We start from the raw sequence: 14,448 nt of genomic DNA, 5'->3' as shown, positions 1-14,448 counted from the left end.
TCTGCCTCCTCCTCATCTTCCTCCTATCCCATCTCCTCCTCCAACTCCCATTCCTCTTCCTTCACCTCTTCCTCCTCTCCATACCATACTGGAGCTGAATAACTGAATTTCCAAAGATACACAAACGGACACACACTTGCATACAAGCACACACAGCTGTATGCCACTAGAGAGCAGCAACATCAGCCCATAAGAGAAAAAATGTGTTGCAGGTACTGTGTCCATCCATCCATCCATCCATCCATCCATCCATCCATCGTCAAGCGCTTATCTTGAGTACAGGGTCATGGGGGGCTGGAGCCAATCCCAGCTGACATCGGGCGAAAGGCGGGGTACACCCTGGACAGGTCGCCAGTCCATCGCAGGCAAGCACTGTGTCTCATCTCCCAAAACACCTACATCAGTGGATGCCAACCTGTATTTTCCAACATACCCCCACAGCCTTGTCAGATGGGCCTGAGCAGCCTTTTATCATATCTCTTTGAATGATTGGATGGCTTTATGGTATTGTTCAATGTTTTTTTTGTAGTTTTGACCGAGATTGCATTTGTACTACTGCTGTTTTAGTGACAGGCATAGTTGGTAAACTATGACAATATCAATAAAGATCAGGGTCCCACAAATTTCTAATATTACCTGTGTGTTAACAAGTTTGTTAAAAAATGTTAATGACAAGCAAGATACAAGACATTTCCATGCAGACAGTGTTTATGGTTTATAGTGGCAACATTTAACCTCCAACTCTTGAATATACCCATCAGGATCCCCAGTCTCACCCACAACCTCGAGTTCACCGGACAAAATAAACAAACCAATCCCATTTCCTTAATGTTCATTCTGGGATTTGCCACATCGGTTGTGATCCAGTTCTTGACCTTGTTTTACCACAGGTGACCCCTTACATCAAATTACTTTTGTGGGTTTTGATTCATATTATGTTCAAATATCTGTTAACATTTTTATAGAATATAACTTTCTTGTTCTGTGTTCATCCAGAATCTACACAAAGAGCCCAAAGTGCAAAAACCTAAAATTATTATCATTACGTCTACTGCCTCTGCTTCTACTATTTTACTACACCTGCTGCTGCTGGTGGTCTACAATTACTAGTGTTAAAACAATAATACTAGAGCTATTGATAATAATAATTATTTGTTATTTCTTTATTTAACATGTATGAAGTACTAAATGGCGCAACACTTCATGAGAAAATGTTTCTGCAATTTTCTGCCACAACATAAATGTATACATTCACTGATTTTCAAGTTAGGCCTTACGACAACAGCATAGCACAAGGACAGCAGTAGTATTCTTAGTAAATAAATCCACCATTCGGCTGCAATTGCTGTCCAAAAGAGTGATCACTTAGGCCCTCAGACTCTAATAAAAGTCCACTTTTCAATAACAGGAAGGTTCTAGATTTGCACTCAAAGAAGTTAAGCAAACTTCTAAACAACTTTTAAACAAAAAAGTTCATTAAATTGTATAGAAAATGTGATTTGTGGCCCATATTGGATGATAGAACAAACAGGACTATCAAATTATACAACAAAATCCTTGTTGAACTATGAGGCTGGAGCAGGACTAACTACACTAACGGAATAGTGAGGTTGCCACAATGTCAGTTCTGGAAAAAAGCTAACGCTGCAAAAGCCATCATTCCAAAGTGATCCTGCCTTCTTTGCTAGTTATTATACTTGTTTTTACCAAAGCATTTTATTACAGTTTGAAAATAGGTTGAAAAGTAGTGAACTTGTTGTTTAAATATAACCTTGCTGTGTGTTCACATTCATAATCATGTTCTCAATCAACAGCATCCATTGTAATTCCACACAGGACAGCACACGTAAGATTTACCTCACTCTAATTATTCAGGCTTGTGCTACGTGAGATGCTAATGACAAAAAAGTTTATAAAATTGCTGGGACATCCAGTCCAACTGCACCATCCTGCTACTGTAACTCTTCTGACTAGAACAACAAATGAAGAATTTTTCCGTTAATAGTTTTGTGCCGCTACGCAGATATTTTACAGTTAATCAGAAAGATGCATTAAGAAAGAGGTCGGTATGTTGATTCAAAGATATATATATATATATTTGTATCTGTGAATCAACAAACCTACCATTTGGAGTTGTATACAATCTACATACTTAAGATTAATTAATTATATTCGTTCCTTAGTTACTACTCTCAATTTTATGTACCTTATTGTAGTGTGTTACTAGGTCGGTAAACAAAAAACCATCAAACATGCTTAACACAAGACATGACTTGTAAAGAATCAATTAATTATTCTACTAAGCTCTGATGAAGGTATATTGTTGGCACAATGTTATTCTAAAGTGATCCTGCCTTCTTTGCTAGTTATTATACTTGATTTTACCAAAGCATTTTATTATAGTTTGAAAATAGTTTGAAAAGTAGTGAACCTGGTGTTTAAATATAACCTTTCTGTGTGTTCGCATTCATAATCATGTCATAGATCAAACAGCATCCAATGTAATTCTTAGAATTCTTAGACTAATCTTCACAAAGGACAGCATCAGTAAGATTTACCTCACTCTAATAATTCAGGTTTGCGCTGTGAGATGACAGAAAAAAACAAAATTGCTCTGTGAACCTGTGCTGACTTGAATGAACAATATTGAAAGTCAGTGCTTCTTCAATGGTGTAGGCAATGACAAATGAAGGGATTTGAGGGGAGTTCAGGGAAAGGGGTGTGCTTTTTGAAAAATGGAGTTATGGCTTTGACATTTTAGTTCAAAAGTCTGGTCATAGTGTTTAAGCAATTTAGAAAAACTGTAATATTGTTTAGTGTGTATAGGCCAGAGATTTTCATTTTATGCTCTTTTTGGATTAATAAGTGTTTTATCTTATAGTGTATTAACTTAATTTAATCTGTATTGATAAGATTGCTTTATAATTAAATAAATAAATAAAATATCATACTTGCTAGCTGCCTAACCTACTATTGTTGCCTTTATCTGTTGATGTAGCCAACCCACTTTGTTTCTACTTCTACTGCCTCTGCTTCTACTACTAGTGTCAATTCATTGACTACAACTGCTGCTGGCAGTCTACAATTACTATTGTAACAATATGCAATGGAACAATTATTTTTTGTTTATTGAAAATTGACAAAGTAGCCTACTAAATGACACACACCTTTGTGAGGAAATGTTTCTATACTTTTCTGTCAAAACATTAATGTGCAAGCCACAGCATACCACAATGATACCAGACCAGTAGTATTCTTAATACATAAATCGACCATTCGGCTGCAATTATAGTCCAATGAAGCGATCACTTAGACCCACGCTCTAATAAAAATCTAATTCTCAAAAACAGGAGGGTGACAAGATAGTCATACTTGTATTTACTTATACTTTCTACTGAGTTTTATCGAATGTTCGACCTGATTTCCTCAGGCAGGCTGTTCCAAAGCCTCAAGGCCCTGACAGAAACAGTGAGGTTGTGTGAGTTTTGTAAAACACATTTTAACATAGCTTTTGTAGGTTATGTGCTCAAAACATCAAAGGATATGCGCTCTCCTGCTGAAGACAAGACATGACTTGTAAAGAATCATCTCATTCTTTTACTAAGTGTTAAATAAAGCCTATGCTACATAACCGTCATCCTATAGAGGGCCAGCCATCATTGTTAGTTATTATACTTGTATTTTTTATAGTTTGGGTTGAAAAGTAGTGAACCTGTTGTTCAAAACATAACCCGTCTTTGTCTTCACTTTCATAATCATGTCATAGGTCAAACAGCACTCATTTTAGTTCTTAGAATTCTTAAACTAATCTCCACAAAGGAAAACATAAGTATGATTTACCTCACTCTAATTTTTCAGGCTTGCGCTACGTTAGATGCTAATGATGGGAAAAAAACAAAATTACTCTGCAAATAGTTTTCTTTAATTACTGAAGCCGGCTGGGACATCCAGTCCAACTGCACCATCCTGCTACAGTGTCACTTCTGACTATATAGAGCAACAAATAATGCAAGTAATTTGTCGCAAATAGTTTTGTGACAATACGCAGCTGGTTCACATCTTATTAGGAAAGGTGAGTAACCCTTCCTTTTACAGTCCCATAATTACTAGGTATTTCCCCGATAAATACATGGTAGGTTATAGTGGGTTATTGGTAAATACCACAGGTAACAAGTATGTAAATGCAGAGAAACTACAAACAGTTTTACCTGGTAAATACATGGTATATGATAGTATATTACTGTGTAATTACTTAAGGTGATTAGTATGCAATTACAGAGAAACTACCAGGGAAGCAACACTACTATTAAATATCAACTCAATAATGTTCTGTGTTCTTGTGACCTGTTTAGGTTGGTGATAACTCAGATTTATTGTGTACTTCCTCAGAATGTAGGCAACCAATTTTTAGAAACACCACCTTTTACCCTTTAATTCAAGTGAGGTTTGTAGTTATCCAAGGGTTATGTTGGTAACAGTCCATGTTTATTTATTACAACCTCGAAATTAAGACAATAGTTTCCAATAAATTACCTCTTCTTACATAGTTGTTGTTCATGGCTACAATCATTAATAGAGGGTACACTTATCTGGTATCTACCCTGCAGGAACAATAGTTTTCTCCTAGTTTCGTGGCACAATTTAAATACTGGGTTATGTACTTGCAGATGGTTTTACAATTTACTCAGTAAGTAAAGTGTAACTGTACTGTAAAAGGAAGCCTTGTTTCTTTCCATGGTATTACCAGAATCACACCTTATAATCTGAATAAGATCATTCCCTTGTCCATATAATCACAAATTTGTACCTTGTACTGTATGTCCTGCAGCGTTACCAAGGAAAACATGGCAATTTACTCAGTAAGTAAAATGAAGCTGTACTGTAGAAGGAAGCCTTGTTTATTTTCATGGTATTACCAGACTCTTACCACATCCTTTGCTACTGGTTAGACATTTATGAAATCACAAACATTTACCATGTATGTTCTGCAACTTAACTAACTAAAGCATTCTCAGTAAGTAAAGTATCTGTACTATAAACGGAAGCCTTGTTTATGTCCATGGTATTACCGGGATCTGTAATAGATTTTCAGAATCAGAATCAGAAATCAGAAAGAGAAAACATGTTTGATTTAGATGTCATGGTGAAATGATGATTTGATGGATTAGATTTGAAGTCTACTACCTGCTCTCCAGTGAAAGTTATATAAATATAATATTAGAGCAGGCAACAGTAAGATAACTTGGGTGTAAAAACATTTCTTTAGAGCCACTCTCACCTGCCTCTTTTGATCCCTAAATTGTATTTAATCCCGACTTCCCAAAATTTTTTAAAAACATGCCTACTTTGGGCATACCTTAGCTATGTCACTTAGAGTTAGACATAGGGTTATAATTGTAGACAAATCACTGAAATCCTTTCAACAAGTACAGTATCAATACAAAACACAATATTACAATTTCTTTCTGGTGTGTATAATTTCATCTTCTTGGAAAGGGGGCAATGACGTGGGGTGCTGAGGGTGGTGCAGCACCCCCTGCTTTTTCTGTGGGCTATTTTTTAACTGCTGGCAATTAAAAATATATATCATTAAAATATTTATACTGAAATATTTGGAATTTGACTATATGAGAAGAGTAGACTGTGCAGATTTGATCATGTTTGATTGTTTAGTTAGTCACAAAAACACAAGATGGGTAATAACTAATCACATGTGTCATTGCGCACAGGGAAGTAATTTCACACACACACACACACACACACACGCACATACACACACACACACACTCATGTAGCCCAAATGAATTTCAACATGTTGCAGAAGAGAATTTAAGATTCTACAAAATCCAAACTTTCAAGGACGAGCATGGATTCTGCTGCCACCAATTTTGGGTGCAACTCCACCAACAACAGGACCAGCGGTGGCAGCCCTGTCAACCTGTCAATGTTGGTCCTCCTCCTGTCCAGCCTGCTAATGTTAGCTCTTCTTCAGCTAAACCCGCCTCCACAGTCACAGCGCTGGCAGAAGATGGAGTTGCTAGCTCTGTTGTCAGCCTAAGGATTTTAACTTTCCATCCAGCTGTTTTGGGACGGAAAGCTTCTCAAGATCATTCAACTTAGGTGGAAATGGCTTCATTATGTGAAAGAGATGAATAAAGCATCCTGCTTCACATGTTGCTCTGCTGTTAATAATAATAATGATAATAATAATAAATCATTTAGCTGACGCTTTTATCCAAAGTTACTTACAATTGCTATATATGTCAAAGGGCGCACGCCTCTGCAGCAAGTGTCTTGCTCAGGGACACATTGGTGGATGTGTCACAGTGGGAATTGAACCCAGGTCTCTCACGCCAAAGGCAGGTGTCTTATCCACTGTTCCCTCCCCACCCCCCTTTGCTTTTGCAAAGAAGCTAATAATTGAGGATTGCACAAGAGCTGAGCCCCATTTTATGAAAGAAGGCTTCTCAAATTGGCAAAAGGCTGTGGAAAAATTTGGAGGGCATGAAAAATCGTGTTTTCATCTTGAAGCTCTGGACAAGAATGCCAAATTAAGTAGCACACCAGTCAATGCTTTGATGTCTGATATTGTGGCAAAAGAACAAACACTGCTCGTATGGTTCTGGAGCCCTACCATAAATGACATCCTCAAACCGCAAACTCACTCTCATTCAGAAGCAACAGAGAGAGGTGCAACAATTTCATCGCTTTTTTTCATAAAAAAAAGTAGACACCATCCGCTCCCTGCTATCCAGCTTCTCCACCCTGCCTCTCCCGAATGCCGACCCACAGCCTGGAATTTCCCAACCTCTTTGCTGTTTCTCTGACATCTCAAGTCCCCTCATCATGAAGGTCATTAACTACTCCTTCGAGGCTGGCCATGTTCCATCGACACTAAAAACTGCTGTCATCGGGCCACTTCTCAAAAAACCCACCTTAGACCCAGAAGTCTTTGCCAACTACAGGTCTATCTCCAACCTTCCTTTCCTTTCCAAGGTGCTGTAAAGATTAGTTGCCGCACAGCTTCAGGACCATTTAAAACAAAACAGAAACAGCCCTGGTCAGGGTCACAAATGACCTGCTGATGATTGCAGACAATGGCTCCTCAGCACCTCTGCTGCCCTGCCATCATCCCCTCTGACCACCAGCCTGGAGGAAGTAAAGGCATGGATGATGCAAAACATTTTGCAGCTAAACAGCTCCAAGACTGAAGCCATCTTAGTCGACCAGGTTTGGTCATTTGACATTACCAGCATCATCTTCTCTGGCCAAGATATTCCACTTTCAACATCAGCCACCAACCTGTGTGTTAAAATGGACTCTCATCTGACCTTTGAGGCTCACATCAAACATCTCTGCAAGACCTCCTTCATCCACCTCAGGAACATCGCCAAACTCCCTCAATCACTTCAGCTGATGCGGAAAAGCTTATCCATGCTTTTGTCTCCTCCAGGCTGGACTACTGCAATGCTCTCCTCACCAAGATCCCTGAAAAAAACCTTCAAAAGCTGCAGTACATCCAGGACAGCGCTGCTAGGATCCTGTTGAAAGTGAAAGACAACATCACCCCCATCTTGTCTCGTACAGACCGGAAGTACTAGCTAGCTAGCTACGTTCCTGTTAAAGGTGTTGAAGCCCCCTACCCTCTCCATAACCATCAGAAATGTTAGTTCCTAAACATAAGTCACTGACTTTGACGTAGCAAACGGTGGCATTTCATACAGACGCTGAAGGGTACCTTTAGTGTAAAATACTTATGATTTGTTATGCTGTCCTTAGTTATGACGCGTTGAGATGAAAACACGTTGGAACATCTGAGCAAGAATACTTTATGCCGTGCAGTTTGCAAGGTGGTTCTTGCTCTCACTAAATGCACTTGTTGTTTTCCCATTTAAGCGTTCTAAAGATCAAAAAGACTTCTCATACAATTGCAGGTAATTCACAATCCATGGTCTATTTTTTGCTACACCTATATACAGAACACATTTTTGTCCATAGGAAAGCAGAAGGTGATTGGTGCACAAGGCATATCCCAATTAGAGTGTCCCTGGGAGAACATGAGGGGGATTATTTAAATAGAAAATATTTATATATCATTGACCAGGTATTTGATTTGACATGTAGGCATGTATATTCAACAATTAAAGACACATTACGTGGTGATTTTCTTACAATGCTAGTATGTTAAAATGGCCTAAAATCCTTTTTCAGATGACATGTGATCACTATTTAATGGTGACCAGTCTGGAGCCAAGGTGGCCTGGGTTGGTGCATTATTCCCTAATTTTTAAGGCATCCACTCTTGACAATCACCACCCTACACTGTATTTCACATATAATCTGTTGTGACAATTTCTTTCTGTCCTTCAAAAGGCATTTTGATGGCCTGCTAATTCAGAGAATATCTGTGTCTGTGTTACCTGATGACCCCCTACCCTGACCCACAATCAAGAAAACAAAAAAACAATAATGTGTAAAGTTTTTTCTTATTGTTAACATTTTAACATAGTCCTTTTTGTGCCCTACATGCTCTAAACGTGCTTTACTGCTTAAGACATGAGTTTTAAAGAATCATATAATTCTTCTACTAAGCTCCGATGACGGTATATTCATCAGAATTAGCTAACCTGTTCTTTAAAGAGAACCTTGCTGTGTGTTCACATTCATCATCATGTCCTAGATCAAACAGCATTCATTGTAATTCTTAGGATTCTTAGACTAATCTCCACAAAGGATGACACATGATTTACCTCACGCTAATTATTGAGGCTTAAGATGAGATGCTACTGACAGAAAAGAACATAATTGCTCTGTAAATCTAAGTCAGTGGCAACACAATTACATCATCTTTGCTTCAGGATGTGTCATTAATACCCAAGATATTGTAGACAAAGCAGCTGAACACAAGACTCTGATGAAACAGATAATCAATATAATAAGAACCCAGTTCAGTTAAATGTCAGCAACGGAAAACTGAATCGCATCCAGGGTGCGATTTGTGCAAAAAACAACTCTGAAGTGCAGTGAGTGGGTAAGGGGAGAGAGAGACTGATAATTAAATGATTGAAAGCCATCACTTTCAAGAGTGTCATTAATTAAAACCCCATAGCTGTGTGTTCAGGCATGTTGACTGGTGTAACACGGACACTGGGCTGCCTGTCATAATAGAAACAGATCATCAGATTGTGAAGTTTATTGCAGCTTTAGTAACATCGGCTGCCTTCCCTTCGACACACAGCTCTGCTGCTCACCGGAGTTAATGTCTCCAATGTAACCTATGAGACAGTCCCGTGGGCAGGACATTAAGCAAGACTAAGAGGAAGCTGGATCAGAACCAAAGTAGCTCATTTTAAAATAAATTTAACAAAACTACCGATTGATCCAAACCGTGAGTTTTGTGATGAGTTGCATATTGAAGTAGCATTGACCACTCTGGGGATCCCCACCGGGGATAAAAATTATTCAGCAGAGGCAGGGATATTTAAAGTAGAAAGGGGTAAATCCCACGCATCCAACCCTGCAAATCGCACCCTGTGTGCATCTACAACACACAAAACACATTCACTGACTCCATCACATATTATATCAATCATCATCTTACATGTTCCCTATAAGTCACACAGAGTGTCTGTGCTCTTTGTAGGCAGTGGAGTGTAAAAGTCCTCTATCAGTACTATTGTGTGGTGTGTCAGGGATTCACAGTGGTGGACGAAGTTTTCAGATCTTTTACTTAAGTAAAAGTAGTGACACCACGCTGTTAAAGAACTGCATTGAAACTGATACTTAAGTAAAGAAAATCTAAGTTTTATCAGGAACATTTACGTAAAAACAAAAGTTCTGAAAAGCATAGAAGTAGATTACTTAACCCCGCAAAAATACTCCAGTAGAGTAAAATGGATTATTATTTACTGTTGTAGTTGGTTGAGGTGAACTGTTAAACTATTTTGTATCAGATTGCAACTAATAATTATTTTCTTTATGAATTGATTTTATTTTCTCTATTCTCGATTGATTCATATGCTTTTAAAGAACATAATCCAAAGTGACTTAAACGATCAAAATATTTGCCAAGTAATTTCAACATCAATCGACTAATTTATTAATCGACTAATAATTTGAGCTGTACATGTATTAACTGTTATGTACTTTAATTTATATATATGTTCATTTGTGTTATGTGTAAAAATTGTAATGTGTAAAGTGACTACACAGACACTGCATGCTATTATAAACACTACAACATCACTTTCAACCTTGCAGAGTTTGTTGATTTACTGTCAACTGAATCATATTCCAGGTGACTACATCTCTAATCTGTGTCAGAGCAAAACTTCCTGACCTTCAGGTCATCTGAGACGTGTTTGCTTGCAGTTCAACATTCTTTCTCTGAATTCGCCTTTAAGGTTTCTAGACTGTCTCTGGCACTGATGAACACAAACAACCAGAGAAAAAGAAAATACAAAATACAAAACATTGAGTCTGAACCATGATCACACCGGAAAAACTAAATTAGGAAAAATATTTACTGCAACATGCAGACTAAAATAATGTTGATAATGTAGAGAGTCTGACTTGTGTTTTCATCATGATCAGCTGATGGTCTTATCTGAACTCCATGTTTAGCGTAATAATTCTCTGTATGAATACTGATGCTGCTCAGAAGTACCCAGTGATTAGGAGACAAATTTGAGGGGCTGTGGGTCAAATATATAACTTGTCTCTTGAACAAAATAAAATAAAATAAACAAGCAACTTTCATGGAGGCAGTGTTTATAACTACTGGATGTCCAGCACTACATTTATTTCCAGATTAAACAACATGTTTATTTATGCATTTAAACATTTAAACATTTTGTGCTAAATCTGAGGTTGTCATCAAGGACATTGCAAATCTTGTACATTCAAACTATAGTAATTTTTAAATTTTTGTGCTCTTCACTTCGCTTTGTTTTATTTAGTTTTCTTAACTATCTTCAATATCTCCCAGATACATAGGGCCTAACGTTCATTGGATTATAAAAAAACTTTCTATTACACTTTTGTCATACAATTTTGTACAGTCAGTATGTAATATCTTGTTTTGTGTTAGTCAAAAAAAGGTCAAACTATTCACATGCTTCTCTTGCAAGCAGTTAATCACACCATCAGTCATCATTATTGAGCTGCATTTTAAACCCCCGGGGACATGTTTGGTTGGCAGTTGGTAGCCTGTGGCCGTATCCTCAACAGTTCACACTTGAGGTCAGTTAACCTGAAACTATACAACAAAACTTTAAATTAATATTGATTTATTACTGATGTTATACTACAGAAAAATGTATTGTTCAAAAGTATTATCACACTAAATTCTAACACTTCTGTAATACATTTTGACTTCTCTCTTCTTGCTGACTTGTCTTTGACTCCTTAAAAACTGGAGCACAGGCTACTTGGACAGTCTCTTAGTAAAGTTAACCACACAGCAAGACATATTATTTGTCCAGTATTTGCATGAAGAAATCTCCAAAAGGCACAAACACGACCAAGATGCCAAGAAGTCCCGTACTGTACACCATCCTGCTGCCAAAAATACTCAACAGAGAACAAAATGTGGATTAATCCACCACTAAAAATAGTCCCCAATGAAACAGCCTCCTATTAGAGTATTATTTGGTGAGAATTACAGTCACCAGCTGTTTTAGGAAATTACTGAGCCTTTTAATAAGTATATATTTTAAATTGCTTTTAAAAGTATACACGTTCAGTAGAGAGGCAATGGCTTTGGGGCTGAGAGCCACAAGCAGAAGAGGGGAGTAAGAAAGTATTGAGAGTGGGACAAATACATTGTTGGTTTTGGTCTTTTCAGAGGATTTTAGAAACACCAATCTCACATAAACCATACAATTAAAACAGAAAGGCCAGCATAAAAACAAGGCCAGATTGAAAGATGCAAAGAAACACACATTTATCCAGAAGGCTAAAAAATCCATTTCACATTCAAATGAAATGTAAAATGCAGTCAAACCAAGAAAACATCTACAACTCTCGACAGTTCAGTCTCTCTAAGTAACTGGACAGTTATGGATCATTATATGTATCCCTTCCATGGAGTTTTAGGTTTTAGGTCTGTATTTATTTATTTACATGTATCTATTAATTAATTAGCGAGATATCACAAAAATGTGTTTAACATTCCATAACCCTGTTTCATAAAAATTCTGTTTACATATTTGTATTACTATTTTACCAATATTTTTCCAGTGTTACGTTCATGTACCACACACAAGTTGTATGGTGGGTGGGTTGGATGGTGATCTTTCCCAAACCTTAACCAAGCACACTGAGACAAAACATCCACTACATATTTGCTGTTGCAAATTAATAACATATTAACATGATTTTTAGGAAAGAGAGCTGTGTTTGCATAAATTAAATCTGGCATTTCAAAATCTTATAGTCACTATTTGTATTTTGATTTTGATGATTTAGACAGAAACAACACGTTCTTACTTCCAACTCGTCACATATGGACGCTTGGTCAAGAACACTTGGGGTCACTTTTTAACGAACCGAGTACCCCTTTAGTGTAATATTTCGATGGATTCTGCCTTGTTAAGCACATGTCTATTGTACAGTTCACAACTAGTGGTTAACATTGTAAAACGGCACATTGTTAACATTGTGTGATGTCATAATTTGTTTGGGTTTCTGCACCAAAACTACTTGGTTAGGTTTAGGAAAACACCATGCTTTGGCTTAAAATAACAACATTACTTATGTGACTTAACTTACGTAAATTAACTCATGTAACCTAAGTAACTTAAATAAAAACACTCAATGTTGACTTTTTGTTTCACACGGGAAACAAACTCCTAGTTAAAGTGGGTTGCTTAATTTAAGGATTCAGCAGGTCAGTTCCATATGTGGGTTCGAGCAAGTGGATATCTATTTTTTTTCACGCTTTACTCCACTTCTAAAAACACTGCACAGTCCGCTTAAATGCTGTGTCTTCAATCACATCCTGAAGTCCAGGTCTCTCTGCAATTCATTTCATAGGGTGATTAGCACGAAAGGATGTACATATTTGGATGTGTTCCCATTTTTACTCTGCTTGGCTGTTCTTGGTAAGAGATCATTTCTACATCATCAATTGATAAGGCAGTAGAAGCAATTAATTTATGTAGCACCTTTCAAGACTAAGTGAATCTACGTTCACAAGCTAATCAACAACAGATTAACACACATCCAAAGAGGGTTAAGTCATGGGCAACTGAACTTGACTGAAGATACTTGCAGACATTTTGGCTCTTGCTGTGTGGGATAAATGCAGTTTTTTTTTAAACAGTATGAGCGGATAGATAGATACATACTATATATACATTTAATCAAATTACCATAAACTAACTGGCATAGAAAACCTGGAGCAAGACATCTTTCTCTCAAATATTTATAGCTTAATTTTACATGTGAAAATTACAAGACATGAGGCAATGTTCCAGGGTCACATCAGGTTAAACACAGGGTCACACCTGTGTTTTTGTAAAAGTTCAGTCTGGTTTCCCTTTTACCATTTTTGTCTGTTTATCTGCAGCAAGACATATTTTGGGTGTTGCCATTTAGTGACAGGCTGAACCTAACTGTGATTCCACTGACATGACAATGACATTTGGATGGGACTGAAACATGTTAAGAACTTTTGTTTACTATAGTGAAGCAGTGAAGCAAACACATAGCCAGAAACATGGGTGAAGACAGGAGCTTGCCGAAGTGAGTAGGAGGATACATTTGTATTATTTTATCAGTTATTACTAATATAAATTATTATCTTCAAAGGAAGAATACATTATTTAGACAAAAGTTAAGTCAATCTACTAACCATTTGATTGTATATAGTATGATTTTTAGTCATATTTTATTAAGACAAAATATTATTTTATTGTTCTTTCATTATCAACATTTTACTTCTTCAAGCAGAAAATATTTCATTATTGTTCAGTAATTGATTAAATCAAAATGGGTAAATCAATCTGAAAAATATATTTTTTTCATAAACTGATTAATAGTATGGAAGAAAAGCTTTCTTAAAATCATAATTTTATTTATCATTTAGTGGTTGCTGTTTTCTTTTAAAGCACACACTTCACTTAAAGGAGATTATTATTTACAGGGTATACAAAGATTTATGAAAGTTGTATGTGATCCAGCAAGTACTCATTTGTGATTTAAATTTTTTGTTATTACTCTGTAAGACAGATGTTTAATCAACAACATTTTTGAGCCTTTGGTCAGTGGTTTTGCTGTATTGGGTGATAGCATAATATTGTTACTGACTGATATTTAATGTTATGTTAAATATGTTTGTGTAAGCCTTTCCAAAATGTATTACCAATCCTCCTTCTTACCTGTTTACATTTACCCAACAAGTTACCTTCTTACAAACACAGGGCTCGGTGCTTATACCATATCATT

This window comes from Micropterus salmoides, unplaced genomic scaffold (assembly GCF_014851395.1).
Source record: "Micropterus salmoides isolate LMB-PRFRI ecotype aquatic unplaced genomic scaffold, ASM1485139v1 Ms_hic_scaffold_17, whole genome shotgun sequence".
In the NCBI taxonomy this organism is placed as follows: Eukaryota; Metazoa; Chordata; class Actinopteri; order Centrarchiformes; family Centrarchidae; genus Micropterus; species Micropterus salmoides.
This window is presented reverse-complemented; position numbering follows the sequence as displayed.